The following is a 17,295-nucleotide window of genomic DNA, read 5'->3' on the forward strand; positions in this document are numbered from 1 at the left end:
ATTAGCGCAGCCCGGTAAACTCCATCGAGGCGTCCTCCTCATTATTTTAAACGTGACGGTGGTAAAGCCTCGCTGGTTTAGCTGAAGAGTGCAGAGAGCCCTCCCTGTTTGAAAGAATTCGTTGTCTTTCCCGGGCTCATTGGCCAGCAGCGAGAAAACAACATCAAACAGAGGTTTGTGATCAGTTTTAGACATGAAACTGTTCAAGCAAAACGTGAATTTCTTGGATCTTATTTTTGAGGAAGGCTGAACATTCCCTTGATTGTCTCAACTCTCCTGCATGTTTGCTTAGCAATTAAAAAAGGTGAACTATGCCAGTGTACTTGGCAAGTTGCTAAACTTTTTGGAAAAAGTGGATCTTGTTAGGCCGCGGAGTGCGGGGAGCTGTGTTTAAGGCACTGCCGCCGACGAGGCTGTGCTGCCGGCTGGATTTGGACACATGTCGTTGCTGGTCCTCTCAGTGGTTTACGGTTGCTACCGGTGGCGTTTTCTGTTACTGATAACGTGTGCACGTGAACGTGTTCTCTTGTGGTTTGTATGAGGTGCTCCAGTTTTTGCATTTCTGTCCACCTGTGTGGGTCACTCTCAGTCCCTTGCTTCCGAGTCGTCTATATTTTCAGCTAAACTTCTGAAATTCCAAGTCAAACGAATGTGAAGGAGAGAAGGGCTGCTCTGATTTGCACAGCACTTTGGAGTTACAAAGCGTTTGTGCAGAATTCTTTGGCGACTCACGACAGCTGTGTTGCATTCATTTTACAGAATAAGAAACTGAGTCAGACCAAGCAGTTCACCTCCTTAAATGAAGTGTGCGTTGTGGATTAAGCCAGGACCCGAGTTTCCTGCTGGGCAGCATGCAGAAGTAATGTTAAACACCGAATTCTTAAGACTTCAGACTTGGTGTGCGCCTCTTTTCCTTTAACAGGTGCATTGCCCGGCGTGTAATTTCATACCCTGTTAATCTGTCTTTGCAATTTTGGCTTTTTAAAGTACCTCCTGTTTGTTTTCTGTTCCAGACGTTGCCTGTGCCATTTATTTTTTCTGTTGATACAGGCCTTTCATTCCTCACTGCAAGTGATGAGTTCTGTATATTTGATTGGCTGAACGTTTCTGTTATTCTGTTTAAACTGGCAAGTTTTTTTTCTTTGCCTAGAGAACCCTAGACTCCCCTAGTAGAAGCTGGCTCCTAGGGAAAAAGGCCGTTTCTTGGGTAATTTTTTTCTCGAACTCAGGCTATAAAATGTGTACCTTTTAATCATCTAGTGCACTAGGTGTTTTTGTTTGTTTCCTTTCCTTGAAATAGACGTTTCCTAGAAATGAGGAATTCCTTAGTGAGCAAGTATGGAGAAGACCAGTTTGTATTTATCTGCAGTTCTCAAATTATAAACACATAATGCGTCAGCAGGAGAATGAGGATAAGCTCCACAGATAATCCTCAAGTCTCATTTTTCTTTTCAAATCTTATATTTCTAGTAGTACAGAACTTTACCAATATAAAAACTTGCCCCCCCCCCCCCAAAAAAAAAGAACAGAACTGCAGGAAAGAGCAAAGAGCACTTAAAGTCTGTGTGTGTGTTTAATATATATATGTACATATACCCAGGTACATACACCTTTATATTTATATGTTGTTTTGTAAATAAATGACAATAATAATGTCTTGTGGAGATGTAGAACAGAAGTATACAACAAAAGCACAAACAGCAGGAGGGGGCAAATGGAGTTAAACTGTTAAACCTCCATGGGATGGTTCCATGGAGGAGGCAGAGAGGGGGATGGGATCCTCGAAGAGCTGCTGAAGACCTTGCATTTTTTGCAGATCTCTTTAGAATGCTACTTGTATATTATGCTCTCACTGAGTGCACCTGGCTGAGCTATGGCACATTAGCACGGTAAACATTTGTCAGATTTGCCCTAGTCAGAAAATTTTCTATACCTGCCATCCTGCTTGGCACTTAAAATAGTTTTTTTTTTTTAAGGTCTCTATGATATAGGGATGATGGGTGAAGAAGGTAGGCTGCAGGGTAATAATGTAGTATGTATGATCCCATTTTGATACAGTAAACAGAAAGTATTAAATGCATGCCTGTTTGTATGGGCAGTGAGTTTGCATGGTTATCTCAAGAGGGAGGGAATGGGACGGGTAGAGAAAGAGATTGACCACAGGCTATTGTTTTACTTGTTACAAGAGGCATGTGTTGCCTTCATTTCTGATTAAGCTTTTTGTTTACAGATTATTGTAGGTTTACATGCAGTTGTAAGAAATAATAGTGAGATAGGTCCTGTGTGTCCTTTACCCAGTTTTCCCCAATGGTAACATCTTACAGAACCATAGTATACTGTCACAACCTGGGTATTGCCATTGACACAGTCAAGATACAGAACATTTCCATCCCACAGGATCTCTCCTGATGCCATTTTATAGCCACTGCTGCTCCCCCACTCCCCACCAAATCATAATGATCTGATAGTGCAGTGGATAAAGTTGCACTAAAGTTTTTGTGCAGATGATCAAGGGAAAATAGCCCCTGGGGAAGATGGCCCATCTCCCAGTCCCCCGGCCCTATCTGTCCCTGGCAACCTGTCATTTCAAGAATGTTATGTGGGACTTCCCTGGTGGCGCAGCGGTTAAGAATCTGCCTGCCATTGCAGGGGACATGGGTTTGATCCCTTGTCCGGGAAGATCCCACATGCCGCGGAGCAACTAAGCCCATGCGCCACAATGACTGAGCCTGCGCTCTAGAGCCCGGGAGCCACAACTACTGAGCCCACGTGCCACAACTACTGAAGCCCGCGTGCCTAGAGCCCGTGCTCTGCAACAAGAGAAGCCACCGCAGCGAGAAGCCCGCGCACTGCAACAAAGAGTAGCCCCCGCTCGCCGCAACTAGAGAAAGCCCACACGCAGCAACGAAGACCCAACGCAGCCAAAAATAAAATAAATTAACTAATTAATTAAAAAAAAAGAATGCTATGTGAATAAAATCATATAGTGTGTAACCTTTTTTTTTTTTCTTAATTAAAAAAAAGTTTGTTTTTGGCTGCGCTGCCGGTTATGCGATCTTAGTTCCCCGACCAAGGATTGAACCCAGCCCAGGTAGTGAAAGTGCTGAGTGCTAAACACTGGCCCGCCGGGGAATTCCCAGTATGTAACCTTTTGGATTGGCCTTTTTCAATCAATGTAATTCCCTGGAGAGTCATCCAAATTGCATGAATCAATAGTGCTCCTTTTTTTTAAAAAAAAATATATATATATATTTATTTATTTATTTATTTGGCTGTGCGGGTATTTAGTTGCAGCATGCGGGATCTAGTTCCCTGACCAGGGATGGAACCTGGGCCCCCTGCATTGAGAGTGCAAAGTCTTAACCGCTGGAACACCAGAGAGGTCCCAGTGCCGCTTTCTTTTTAATTGCTGAGTGGTATTCCATGGTTTGGCTATACTTCAGTTTGTTTAATCACTTGCCCATTGAAGAACATCTGAGTTTTTTCCCATTTCTTGACTATTACTGAGAGAGATGCTGTGGACATTTGTGTACCTTTTTTTGTGCGAACATGCGTTCTCTGGGGTAAATGCCGTATGGTAAGTGTTGCTTTTTTTTTTTTTTTTTTTTTTTGGCTACGCTGTGCCACATGTGGGATCTTGGTTCCCCAATCAGGGATCGAGCCCGTGCCCCCTGCATTGGGAGCTTGGAGTCTTAACCACTGGACTGCCAGGGAAATTCCTGTATTGCTCCCCCTGCCCCACTTGATTGATTGATTGATTGATTGGTTGATTGGCTGTATTGGGTCTTAGTTGCGGCACGCGGGACCTTCGTTAAGGCATGTGGGATCTTTTTTGTCATTGCGGCGCACGGGCTCTTCGTTGCAGCATGAGAGCTTCTCTCTAGTTGTGGCGTGCGGGTTTTCTCTCTCTAGTTGTGGCACGTGGGCTCTGTAGTTGTGGCGTGCAGGCTCCAGAGCGCGTGGGCTCTGTAGTTTGCTGCACGTGGGCTACCTCATTGAGGTGTGCGAGCTCAGTAGTTTGGCGCGAGGGCTTAGTTGCCCCGCGGCGTGTGGGATCTTAGTTCCCCGACCGGGAATCGAACCCACGTCCCCTGCATTGCAGGGCGGATTCTTTACCACTGAACCACCAGGGAAGTCCCTGTATTGCTTTTTTAAATTAAAAAAAAAAAAAAAAAAGGAAAAGCAATCAGAGGTAAAACAACTAATTATATGATTGCCTTTCAAAGTACATATTCAAACCCTACATTGTTGGTGTACATAACTTCTTTATGGTGATTTCTGGTGTTTAGCTCTAGTAACAAGACAATAATAATAACGCTGTAGTTTTCCTTGTTTCTTTCAACTGATGATCTGTGTATTTCTTACAAATAATAATTAACACTCACAAGCTACCAGGAGGCAAGTAATGGTTAGTGCTGGTGTGGTTAACTCCTTTATAGATAGGGAGGTTGAGGCATGGATATTGTGGAATTTGCCATGTTGAGGCATGGGTATTGTGGAATTTACCTAAGGTTATAACACTGTGTTCTGACTCAGATTCATTCAGATTTACTCCTTCTCTTTCTGTCTCCTGAATTAATAACTCTTTGTAATTTTGACCTAGGTGTGAGGACACGAAAAGGGTTTTTTCCTGTACCTGAGGTTTAGTGCTTGTTTTATAGAAGCAATATAGTATAGTGGTTAGAGTATGCACTTTAGCATCTGATTTTTTTTTCTTCTTAAGTCTTTAATGAATTTGTTACAATATTGCTTCTGTTTTATGTTTTGCACATGCCGGAAAGGTAATAGGCCTTGGCCCCTGGGCCTGGGCTTCGTCTCTTGTGCTGTCTCCTGTCCCTGTTGCCCCCGCGCGCTGGCCCGTCCGTGCTGTGCCAGGGGATATTGGTCGTCTCCCGGCTCAGTTCACAGTAGCTGAAAGGGACAGTGTGTAATGTTCTGATTTCTGCCCATCGTTTTCAAAGGGAGGCTCTGGCCATTGCTCCTCGGGTAAAATGCAGAGGGAGTGCTTTTTAAGATGGGACTGTCAGTGTTAGGGCCACTCCTTAATTACCAAAACGGAATCCCCTTCAGTTCCTCCAGCTGTGTTGTTTTGGCACAGAAAATGTGAGTAATAGGAATTTGGAACTAAGTTGGAGTGAAAAAACGCACCGGTCCCGCCGAATTTTCCATCGAAACAGTTGATTTGTGTTGTCTCTAGGAATTCTAAAGGGCGTACCGTTGCTTCCTAACCGGTGTCATTTGGGAGATCTACCTCTGTACGTTCAAATGATTAATTTTGAGACTTTGCTCATGTGTGCAGTAAACCCTTTAATTCCCTAAGACCTTCCTTTCCTCCATCTCATACCCCATTAAGCCCGCTTCAGTTTATCTCCTGAATTTCTTTGGAATCTGTCAGCTCTCCCTCAACATTCTAATACTGAACTTGCCTGTCTGTTGCGATTAGGTCCTAACTAGTGTCCATATATCTTGTTTCCTTCCAATCCATTCTTCACACAAGAAACCTTCAAAGCAAGTTGGAACATTGCTCATAAACATCGCTCACAAACATTGTTTTGAGAATAGAAAACACAGTGTTGGCCTTTAAGACTCTGCGTGGTCTAGAATCCTCTCTGCTTCTCTAGCCCCATCTTGTGCCACTTGTGCCCTCACTGTCTATGCTTCAGATACACTGAATTAACCTTAGTTCTCACTCATCTGACAGAAGTCAGTTGAGAAATTATTTTTCACTGTGATTCCTAGCATTAAGGAATTTGATGATCAGGTTTTGTATGAGGACTAAAACTAAACTGGGAAGTGGAAGAATTGAGTTTAAACTGTGTCAGTCAACACGCATGTATTAATGATACCTAAGTATTGAACACGGGACTAGGTTTCATGAGGGATACAGAAGTTCTGGCCATCTCTGGTTTTGGATATCCCTTATTTGTTGAGACCTTTGCGTTGTTTGGTTGCCTTTTGTCTGTTTTCCAGATGGGAAAACAGGAACAAGGGAAGTATAGGTTATTACTAAGTGGGGTTGAACAAGTGGAGCAGCAAACTGCAAAGCAGAAAGAAGAGGGACGTACTATAGAGGGATATGATTTCCATTTTCAAGGCGCCTGCGTCCTGTGCAGGGAGACAGCCTAACATAACATGTGCCTAACAAAAAATATATTGACTTCTTACTAAAATCTCCAGTTCATATAACCAAGGGGTTTATACCTTCTCCTTTAAAAGTGATATTCCTGGGGGGAGGGAGGGGCAAGATGGCAGAAGAGTAAGACGTGGAGATCACCTTCCTTCCCACAGATACAGTAGAAATACATCTACACGTGGAACTGCTCCTACAGAACACCCACTGAACGCTGGCAGAAGACGTCAGACCTCCCAAAAGCTTTATTTTATTTTATTTTATCATCTTTATATCTATATATAAAGTACAGTCTTGAGCTAGTACAGGTAGCCTGAGAGTCTTAGAGGCCTTTAGTTAAAGGAATCTAGCCAGCGAACATAATTCTCATACTAAACTGCCACAAGGAAGAAGTTAACTTACCCTGTATGTCAGGGTCCAAAAAAATTTAAAGATGTGCCTAATGCAAAAATAAGTTATAAAGATTTAGGCCAGTCAAAAACTAACAGCAGTTTCAGGTAGAGGTGCATGCCTAATGTAAACCAGCATAGTTTCCATTTACTGCGTTCTTGTAATCACTGAAATAAAAACTTCTACAAGATTAAAAAAAAAAAATTCACCGATTAAAGTAAGTGTACAATTCACTAGTTCTTAGTATTTTCACAACCAATATTGCTATCTAATTCCAGAACATTTTTGTCACGCCCCCCACAAAGAAATCTTGTATATGTTAGCTGTTACTCCCTATTTTCCCCTCCCCAACATCCCCTGGCATCCACTAATCTACTTTCTGTCTATATGGATTTGCTCATCCTGGACATTTCATAGACATGGAATTATACAATATATGACCTTTTGCTATTGGCTTGAAATATTTCTCCCTTTAATAGTGTCAGTTTTTCGGACTTCCCTGGTGGTACAGTGGTTAAGAATCCGCCTGCCAATGCAGGGGACACGGGCTCGAGCCCTGGTCTGGGAAGATCCCACATGCCGCGGAGCAACTAAGCCCGCACGCCAAAACTACTGAGCCTGCGCTCTAGAGCCCAAGAGCCACAACTACTGAAGCCCATGCACTTAGAGCCCGTGCTCCTCAACAAGAGAAGCCACCGCAACGAGAAGGCCACGCACCACAACAAAGAGTAGCCCCTGCTCGCCACAGCTAGAGAAAACCCGCGCGCAGCAACGAAGACCCAACGCAGCCAAAAATAAAAATACAAATAAATAAATAAATAAATTTATTTATTTATTTAAAAAATAGTGTCAGGCTTTATCATTTTAATTCTGTTAGTTTTTCTTTATGTATTTGGGACTTGCTTATACTGCATTTGTCTTTTAAGTCATATAGGAGAAAAACTGAATTACAAACAAAAATACATTTATACTGTCTTTTGTATTTCCTTATGTAGTGGACATACTCCACTGGAAAAGAGAAATCACCATACCTTTTGATGAACTCATTTGCTGGCATGATGGAGTGAAATCTAGCAGAATGTCAAGCCGATTTCCCCCACAGGACATTTCCTTAGTGTCAGGGTGGTACAGGATGATGGGGGACTGAGCCAAGAAAGCAGAGTGAAATTTCCTGCACAGTCATGGCACGAACAAACCAAATCCCGCTAGATAAAGGGGCCTGTGACAATCATTAGGTCTCCTCTTCAAGACATTTGCCAGTTTTTGAACCTATAGAAAGCAGGAAGCTTAAATACCTAATGCCTGAGGGAGAGAACTTTCCAAAGTGAGGAATCAGAGACCTACCAGACTCACAGTAAAAACCCAGAAGTGCCATCCCCAAGAAGGGGGCTGAGTCAGAAAAAGTGAAATCATCTGCAATGTTTCAGTGTTTATGAGACAAATTTTCATTGAGAAAGTGTAACGGTAACAAATACATAGCTGGTCTCTCCTTACATTTGCCATACTCTGAAGCTGTGAGAACTGAGAGCCTAAAGAGCTGAATTCAAACATCTGAAAGACTGAAGTCAATAACTGACTGTATTTATTGAAGAATCAAAGACCTGTCAGGCTCACAGCAAAAATCCAGGGAGGCCACAAATCAGGAAAAATCATAGGTAGCATGAGACAAGTAAAGCTCCAACCCAGTTCTGACCTAGTAAAATTCCTGAAATGACTGAAATGATCAGCCACTCTGATTAACAGAGAAAGGGGTAAATCTTCTCTGGTTCAAAGTAATAGCATCTTCAGTCTCTATGAATTTTTTATTCACCATGTCCAGCACACAATCAAAAATTATGAAATTCCTGAAGCAGGAAAAAGTGACTAAAAATTAAGACAAAAAAAAAAAAAAAAAAAACAAAACAAGAAAAATTGATTTAGAGGGAATTCAGATTCTGGAGTCAGCACAGAACTTTAAAATGACTATATTGAGAGTAAAAGATGGGGATTAATAGATTAAAATATGGAGAATCTCAACAGAAAATTGGAATCAATTTTAAAAAATCAAATACAGATAAATGAAAAATAAGAAAACTGATCCCCAGCAGACCTTAGGGAATACTAGAAGAAATTTTTTTAGGCTGAAGTAAAATGGCCCAACATAGAACAGAGCTGGCCTCTCCGTCCCATATTGAACTCGAGTTGGAAGAGGCGAGTCCGGTCTCAAAACGGAGGTAAAACCGCCGCCCGGTCGCCCCCAGCCCGACTCCGGCCGTCGCCGCCACCGCCGCCGCCGGGGGTGGGGTGGGGAGGAGGGCCATGATCCAAAGGAACCAGAACAGTTGAGAAAACTGTTTATTGGTGGTCTGAGCTTTGAAACTACAGACGATAGCTTAAGAGAACATTTTGAGGAATGGGGCACACTTACAGATTGTGTGGTGATAAGAGACCCCCAAACAAAACGTTCCAGGGGCTTTGGTTTTGTGACTTACTCTTGGGTTGAAGAGGTGGATGCAGCAATGTGTGCTCGACCACACAAGGTTGATGGGCGTGTAGTGGAACCAAAGAGAGCTGGTTCTAGAGAGGATCTGTAAAGCCTGGTGCCCATCTAACAGTGAAGAAAATTTTTGTTGGTGGTATTAAAGAAGATACAGAAGAATGTAATTTGAGAGACTACTTTGAAAAGCATGGCGAGATTGAAACCATAGAAGTTATGGAAGACAGGCAGAGTGGAAAAAAGAGAGGATTTGCTTTTGTAACTTTTGATGATCATGATACAGTTGATAAAATTGTTGTTCAGAAATACCACACTATTAATGGGCATAATTGTGAAGTGAAAAAGGCCCTTCCTAAAGAAGAAACGCAATCTGCTGGATCACAAAGAGGTCGTGGAGGTGGATCTGGCAACTTTATGGGTCGTGGAGGAAACTTTGGAGGTGGTGGAGGTAACTTTGGCCGTGGTGGAAACTTGGTGGAAGAGGAGGCTATGGTGGTGGAGGTGGTGGCAGCAGAGGTAGTTATGGAGGAGGTGATGGTGGATAGAACGGATTTGGAGGCGACGGTGGTAACTATGGCGGTGGTCCTGGTTACAGTAGTAGAGGAGGCTATGGTGGTGGTGGACCAGGATATGGAAACCAAGATGGGGGATATGGTGGCGGTGGTGGAGGATATGATGGTTACAATGAAGGAGGAAATTTTGGAGGTAACTATGGTGGTGGTGGGAGCTATAATGATTTTGGAAATTATAGTGGACAACAGCAATCAAATGATGGACCCATGAAGGGAGGCAGTTTTGGTGGAAGAAGCTCGGGAAGTCCCTATGGTGGTGGTTATGGATCTGGTGGTGGAAGTGGTGGATATGGTAGCAGAAGGTTCTCAAAACTCACAAGAAAAGGGCTACAGTTCTTGGCAGGAGAGAGAGCGAGGAGGTGTCAGGAAAGCTGCAGGTTACTTTGAGACAGTCGTCCCGAATGCATTAGAGGAACTGTAAAAATCTGCCACAGAAGGAACGATGATCCATAGTCAGAGAAGTTACTGCAGCTTAAACAGGAAACCCTTCTTGCTCAGGACTGTCCTAGCCACAGTTTGCAAAAAGTGCAGCTATTGATTAATGCAATGGAGTGTCAATTAGATGTACATTCCTGAGGTCTTTTATCTGTTGTAGCTTTGTCTTTTTCTTTTTCTTTTCATTACATCAGGTATATTGCCCTGTAAATTGTGGTAGTGGTACCAGGAATAAAAAATTAAGGAATTTTTAACTTTTCAATATTTGTGTAGTTCAGTTTTTCTACATTTTAGTACAGAAACTTTAACAAAATGCAGCTTTGAAGGTGTTTCCTTGTGAGTTAACAAGAAGATCATTGTTAATTAATATTTTGTATGAATTTTGCTGAAGTTAACTGTAAAGAAACACCTGCTGACTTGCAGTTTAAGGGGATCTATTCTCCCCATTTCCAAACCATGAAATGAATGGGCTCTGACATGTGGAGAGAATAGATATTTGTGTTTGCAATGTGTGTCTTAGATAATAGACTTGGGTATTTAAATTAGCATATTTGTGAATTTAATAGCATTAAGACTTACTTCAAATGAAAAATCTCAAAATTCAAAAAAAAAAAAAAAAAGAACAGAGCTGGGAGCTCGATTGGAGCTGCCTGTGGGGGAGGAGCGCCGCCGCCGCCGCCGAGAGCTGGGAGCTCGATTGGCGCTGCCTGCGGGGGAGGAGCGCCGCCGCGAGCTGGGAGCTCGATTGGCGCTGCCTGCGGGGGAGGAGCGTCGCCGCCGCCGCCGCCGCCGCCGCCGCCGCCGCCGCGAGCTGGGAGCTCAGTTGGCGCTGCCTGCTGGGGAGGAGCGCCGCCGCCGCCGCCGCCGCGAGCTGGGAGCTCGATTGGCGCTGCCTGCGGGGTGGAGCGCCGCCGCCGCGAGCTGGGAGCTCGATTGGCGCTGCCTGCGGGGGAGGAGCGCCGCCGCCGCCGCCGCCGCGAGCTGGGAGCTGGATTGGCGCTGCCTGCGGTGGAGGAGCGCCGCCCCCGCGAGCTGGGAGCTGGATTGGCGCTGCCTGCGGGTGAGGAGCGCCGCCGCCGCCGCCGCGAGCTGGGAGCTCGATTGGCGCTGCCTGCGGGGTAGGAGCGCCGCCGCCGCCGCCGCCGCGAGCTGGGAGCTCAGTTGGCGCTGCCTGCTGGGGAGGAGCGCCGCCGCCGCCGCCGCCGCGAGCTGGGAGCTCGATTGGCGCTGCCTGCGGGGGAGGAGCGCCGCCGCCGCCGCCGCGAGCTGGGAGCTCAGTTGGCGCTGCCTGCTGGGGAGGAGCGCCGCCGCCGCCGCCGCCGCGAGCTGGGAGCTCGATTGGCGCTGCCTGCGGGGTGGAGCGCCGCCGCCGCGAGCTGGGAGCTGGATTGGCGCTGCCTGCGGGTGAGGAGCGCCGCCGCCGCCGCCGCGAGCTGGGAGCTCGATTGGCGCTGCCTGCGGGGTAGGAGCGCCGCCGCCGCCGCCGCCGCGAGCTGGGAGCTCAGTTGGCGCTGCCTGCGGGGGAGGAGCGCCGCCGCCGCCGCGAGCTGGGAGCTCGATTGGCGCTGCCTGCGGGGGAGGAGCGCCGCCGCCGCCGCCGCGAGCTGGGAGCTCGATTGGCGCTGCCTGCGGGGGAGGAGCGCCGCCGCCGCCGCCGCGAGCTGGGAGCTGGATTGGCGCTGCCTGCGGGGGAGGAGCGCCGCCCCCGCGAGCTGTGAGCTGGATTGGCGCTGCCTGCGGGTGAGGAGCGCCGCCGCCGCCGCCGCCGCCGCCGCCGCCGCCGCCGCCGCCGCCGTCGCCGTCGCCGTGAGTGAGGAAGCGCCTCGGTCAGGCCTGCTGAGGGCCCTCGCCGACGCCTGGGCTTACCCGCCGCCCCGCCAGCTCCGCTCGTTTCCCGTCCCCCGCGGCCCGGCGCGGGGCAGGCCTGCCGGGGCCATGGAGGACGAGGTGGTCCGCATTGCCCAGAAGATGGACAAGATGATGCAGAAGAACGCGGTAAGCGCGGCGGGCGGCGCGGGCCGGAGGGAGGCTGGGCGGCGGGCGGGGGTCAGTCGGCCTGAGGGGTTTCCCGGCCCGCGGTGAGCGCGGAGGGTGCCGCGTGACGGCGGCGAGGCCCGCGCTCTGGGGAGGGGTTCCTGGGGAGGGGGGAGCTTCGTGTCCCGCGGCCGCGTCCCGGGCAGGGGTCCTGGGGGGCGTCCTGTCTCGCAGCCGCGTCCCGGGCAGGGGTTCTGGGGGGCGTCCTGTCCCGCAGCTGCGTCCCGGTCAGGGGTTCTGGGGGGCGTCCTGTCCCGCGGCCGCGTCCCGGGGAGGGGGTCCTGGGGGGGTCCCGGGGAGGGCGTCCGGTCCCGCGGCCACCGGCGCTGGGGCCCGCCCTGGGCGCCCGAGGCCCCTCGTGATTAGCGCAGCCCGGTAAACTCCATCGAGGCGTCCTCCTCATTATTTTAAACGTGACGGTGGTAAAGCCTCGCTGGTTTAGCTGAAGAGTGCAGAGAGCCCTCCCTGTTTGAAAGAATTCGTTGTCTTTCCCGGGCTCATTGGCCAGCAGCGAGAAAACAACATCAAACAGAGGTTTGTGATCAGTTTTAGACATGAAACTGTTCAAGCAAAACGTGAATTTCTTGGATCTTATTTTTGAGGAAGGCTGAACATTCCCTTGATTGTCTCAACTCTCCTGCATGTTTGCTTAGCAATTAAAAAAGGTGAACTATGCCAGTGTACTTGGCAAGTTGCTAAACTTTTTGGAAAAAGTGGATCTTGTTAGGCCGCGGAGTGCGGGGAGCTGTGTTTAAGGCACTGCCGCCGACGAGGCTGTGCTGCCGGCTGGATTTGGACACATGTCGTTACTGGTCCTCTCAGTGGTTTACGGTTGCTACCGGTGGCGTTTTCTGTTACTGATAACGTGTGCACGTGAACGTGTTCTCTTGTGGTTTGTATGAGGTGCTCCAGTTTTTGCATTTCTGTCCACCTGTGTGGGTCACTCTCAGTCCCTTGCTTCCGAGTCGTCTATATTTTCAGCTAAACTTCTGAAATTCCAAGTCAAACGAATGTGAAGGAGAGAAGGGCTGCTCTGATTTGCACAGCACTTTGGAGTTACAAAGCGTTTGTGCAGAATTCTTTGGCGACTCACGACAGCTGTGTTGCATTCATTTTACAGAATAAGAAACTGAGTCAGACCAAGCAGTTCACCTCCTTAAATGAAGTGTGCGTTGTGGATTAAGCCAGGACCCGAGTTTCCTGCTGGGCAGCATGCAGAAGTAATGTTAAACACCGAATTCTTAAGACTTCAGACTTGGTGTGCGCCTCTTTTCCTTTAACAGGTGCATTGCCCGGCGTGTAATTTCATACCCTGTTAATCTGTCTTTGCAATTTTGGCTTTTTAAAGTACCTCCTGTTTGTTTTCTGTTCCAGACGTTGCCTGTGCCATTTATTTTTTCTGTTGATACAGGCCTTTCATTCCTCACTGCAAGTGATGAGTTCTGTATATTTGATTGGCTGAACGTTTCTGTTATTCTGTTTAAACTGGCAAGTTTTTTTTCTTTGCCTAGAGAACCCTAGACTCCCCTAGTAGAAGCTGGCTCCTAGGGAAAAAGGCCGTTTCTTGGGTAATTTTTTTCTCGAACTCAGGCTATAAAATGTGTACCTTTTAATCATCTAGTGCACTAGGTGTTTTTGTTTGTTTCCTTTCCTTGAAATAGACGTTTCCTAGAAATGAGGAATTCCTTAGTGAGCAAGTATGGAGAAGACCAGTTTGTATTTATCTGCAGTTCTCAAATTATAAACACATAATGCGTCAGCAGGAGAATGAGGATAAGCTCCACAGATAATCCTCAAGTCTCATTTTTCTTTTCAAATCTTATATTTCTAGTAGTACAGAACTTTACCAATATAAAAACTTGCCCCCCCCCCCCCAAAAAAAAAGAACAGAACTGCAGGAAAGAGCAAAGAGCACTTAAAGTCTGTGTGTGTGTTTAATATATATATGTACATATACCCAGGTACATACACCTTTATATTTATATGTTGTTTTGTAAATAAATGACAATAATAATGTCTTGTGGAGATGTAGAACAGAAGTATACAACAAAAGCACAAACAGCAGGAGGGGGCAAATGGAGTTAAACTGTTAAACCTCCATGGGATGGTTCCATGGAGGAGGCAGAGAGGGGGATGGGATCCTCGAAGAGCTGCTGAAGACCTTGCATTTTTTGCAGATCTCTTTAGAATGCTACTTGTATATTATGCTCTCACTGAGTGCACCTGGCTGAGCTATGGCACATTAGCACGGTAAACATTTGTCAGATTTGCCCTAGTCAGAAAATTTTCTATACCTGCCATCCTGCTTGGCACTTAAAATAGTTTTTTTTTTTTAAGGTCTCTATGATATAGGGATGATGGGTGAAGAAGGTAGGCTGCAGGGTAATAATGTAGTATGTATGATCCCATTTTGATACAGTAAACAGAAAGTATTAAATGCATGCCTGTTTGTATGAGCAGTGAGTTTGCATGGTTATCTCAAGAGGGAGGGAATGGGACGGGTAGAGAAAGAGATTGACCACAGGCTATTGTTTTACTTGTTACAAGAGGCATGTGTTGCCTTCATTTCTGATTAAGCTTTTTGTTTACAGATTATTGTAGGTTTACATGCAGTTGTAAGAAATAATAGTGAGATAGGTCCTGTGTGTCCTTTACCCAGTTTTCCCCAATGGTAACATCTTACAGAACCATAGTATACTGTCACAACCTGGGTATTGCCATTGACACAGTCAAGATACAGAACATTTCCATCCCACAGGATCTCTCCTGATGCCATTTTATAGCCACTGCTGCTCCCCCACTCCCCACCAAATCATAATGATCTGATAGTGCAGTGGATAAAGTTGCACTAAAGTTTTTGTGCAGATGATCAAGGGAAAATAGCCCCTGGGGAAGATGGCCCATCTCCCAGTCCCCCGGCCCTATCTGTCCCTGGCAACCTGTCATTTCAAGAATGTTATGTGGGACTTCCCTGGTGGCGCAGCGGTTAAGAATCTGCCTGCCATTGCAGGGGACATGGGTTTGATCCCTTGTCCGGGAAGATCCCACATGCCGCGGAGCAACTAAGCCCATGCGCCACAATGACTGAGCCTGCGCTCTAGAGCCCGGGAGCCACAACTACTGAGCCCACGTGCCACAACTACTGAAGCCCGCGTGCCTAGAGCCCGTGCTCTGCAACAAGAGAAGCCACCGCAGCGAGAAGCCCGCGCACTGCAACAAAGAGTAGCCCCCGCTCGCCGCAACTAGAGAAAGCCCACACGCAGCAACGAAGACCCAACGCAGCCAAAAATAAAATAAATTAACTAATTAATTAAAAAAAAAGAATGCTATGTGAATAAAATCATATAGTGTGTAACCTTTTTTTTTTTCTTAATTAAAAAAAAGTTTGTTTTTGGCTGCGCTGCCGGTTATGCGATCTTAGTTCCCCGACCAAGGATTGAACCCAGCCCAGGTAGTGAAAGTGCTGAGTGCTAAACACTGGCCCGCCGGGGAATTCCCAGTATGTAACCTTTTGGATTGGCCTTTTTCAATCAATGTAATTCCCTGGAGAGTCATCCAAATTGCATGAATCAATAGTGCTCCTTTTTTTTTAAAAAAAAATATATATATATTTATTTATTTATTTATTTGGCTGTGCGGGTATTTAGTTGCAGCATGCGGGATCTAGTTCCCTGACCAGGGATGGAACCTGGGCCCCCTGCATTGAGAGTGCAAAGTCTTAACCGCTGGAACACCAGAGAGGTCCCAGTGCCGCTTTCTTTTTAATTGCTGAGTGGTATTCCATGGTTTGGCTATACTTCAGTTTGTTTAATCACTTGCCCATTGAAGAACATCTGAGTTTTTTCCCATTTCTTGACTATTACTGAGAGAGATGCTGTGGACATTTGTGTACCTTTTTTTGTGCGAACATGCGTTCTCTGGGGTAAATGCCGTATGGTATGTGTTGCTTTTTTTTTTTTTTTTTTTTGGCTACGCTGTGCCACATGTGGGATCTTGGTTCCCCAATCAGGGATCGAGCCCGTGCCCCCTGCATTGGGAGCTTGGAGTCTTAACCACTGGACTGCCAGGGAAATTCCTGTATTGCTCCCCCTGCCCCACTTGATTGATTGATTGATTGATTGGTTGATTGGCTGTATTGGGTCTTAGTTGCGGCACGCGGGACCTTCGTTAAGGCATGTGGGATCTTTTTTGTCATTGCGGCGCACGGGCTCTTCGTTGCAGCATGAGAGCTTCTCTCTAGTTGTGGCGTGCGGGTTTTCTCTCTCTAGTTGTGGCGTGCAGTCTCCAGAGCGCGTGGGCTCTGTAGTTTGCTGCACGTGGGCTACCTCATTGAGGTGTGCGAGCTCAGTAGTTTGGCGCGAGGGCTTAGTTGCCCCGCGGCGTGTGGGATCTTAGTTCCCCGACCGGGAATCGAACCCGCGTCCCCTGCATTGCAGGGCGGATTCTTTACCACTGAACCACCAGGGAAGTCCCTGTATTGCTTTTTTAAATTAAAAAAAAAAAAAAAAGGAGAAGCAATTAGAGGTACAACAACTAATTATAAGATTGCCTCTCAAAGTACATATTCAAACCCTACATTCTTGGTGTACATAACTTCTTTATGTTGATTTCTGGTGTTTAGCTCTAGTAACAAGGCAATAATAATAACGCTGTAGTTTTCCTTGTTTCTTTCAACTGATGATCTGTGTATTTATTACAAAATAATTTTTTTTTTTTTTTTACAAGTAATATTAACACTCACAAGCTACCAGGAGGCAAGTAATGGTTAGCGCTGGTGTGGTTAACTCCTTTATAGATAGGGAGGTTGAGGCATGGGTATTGTGGAATTTGCCATGTTTAGGCATGGGTATTGTGGAATGTGCCTAAGGTTATACTATAGCACTGTGTTCTGACTCAGATTCATTCAGATTTATTCCTTCTCTTTCTGTCTCCTGAATTAACTCTTTGTAATTTTGACCTAGGTGTGAGGACACGAAAAGGGTTTTTTCTGTATCTGACGTTTAGTGCTTGTTTTATAGAAGCAATATAGTATAGTTTTTAGAGTATGCACTTTAGCATGTGATTTTTTTTTTTTTCTTAAGTCTTTAATGAATTTGTTACAATATTGCTTCTGTTTTATGTTTTGCACATGCCGGAAAGGTAATAGGCCTTGGCCCCTGGGCCTGGACTTCGTCTCTTGTGCTGTCTCCTGTCCCTGTTGCCGCCGCGCGCTGGCCCGTCCGCGCTGTGTCAGGGCGTATTGGTCGTCTCGCGGCTCA

The 17,295-nt window shown here is 46.5% G+C and overlaps 1 pseudogene across 1 annotated transcript in view; it reads left to right on the forward strand.

Annotated features, from left to right (window-relative positions):
* LOC309653861 overlaps positions 1–16,903 on the forward strand; it is an 84,583-nt pseudogene extending 67,680 nt beyond the window's left edge. Inside the window, exons 8-9 of the transcript in view lie at positions 8,702–9,393; positions 16,878–16,903. The product of the transcript in view is annotated as an uncharacterized misc_RNA (transcript). The remainder of the gene's footprint in view (positions 1–8,701; positions 9,394–16,877) is intronic.
* The last annotated feature ends 392 nt before the right edge of the window (positions 16,904–17,295 follow it).

The sequence above is a fragment of the Balaenoptera physalus genome, assembly GCF_965194825.1.
Source record: "Balaenoptera physalus genome assembly, contig: HAP1_SCAFFOLD_1339, whole genome shotgun sequence".
Classification (NCBI taxonomy): Eukaryota; Metazoa; Chordata; class Mammalia; order Artiodactyla; family Balaenopteridae; genus Balaenoptera; species Balaenoptera physalus.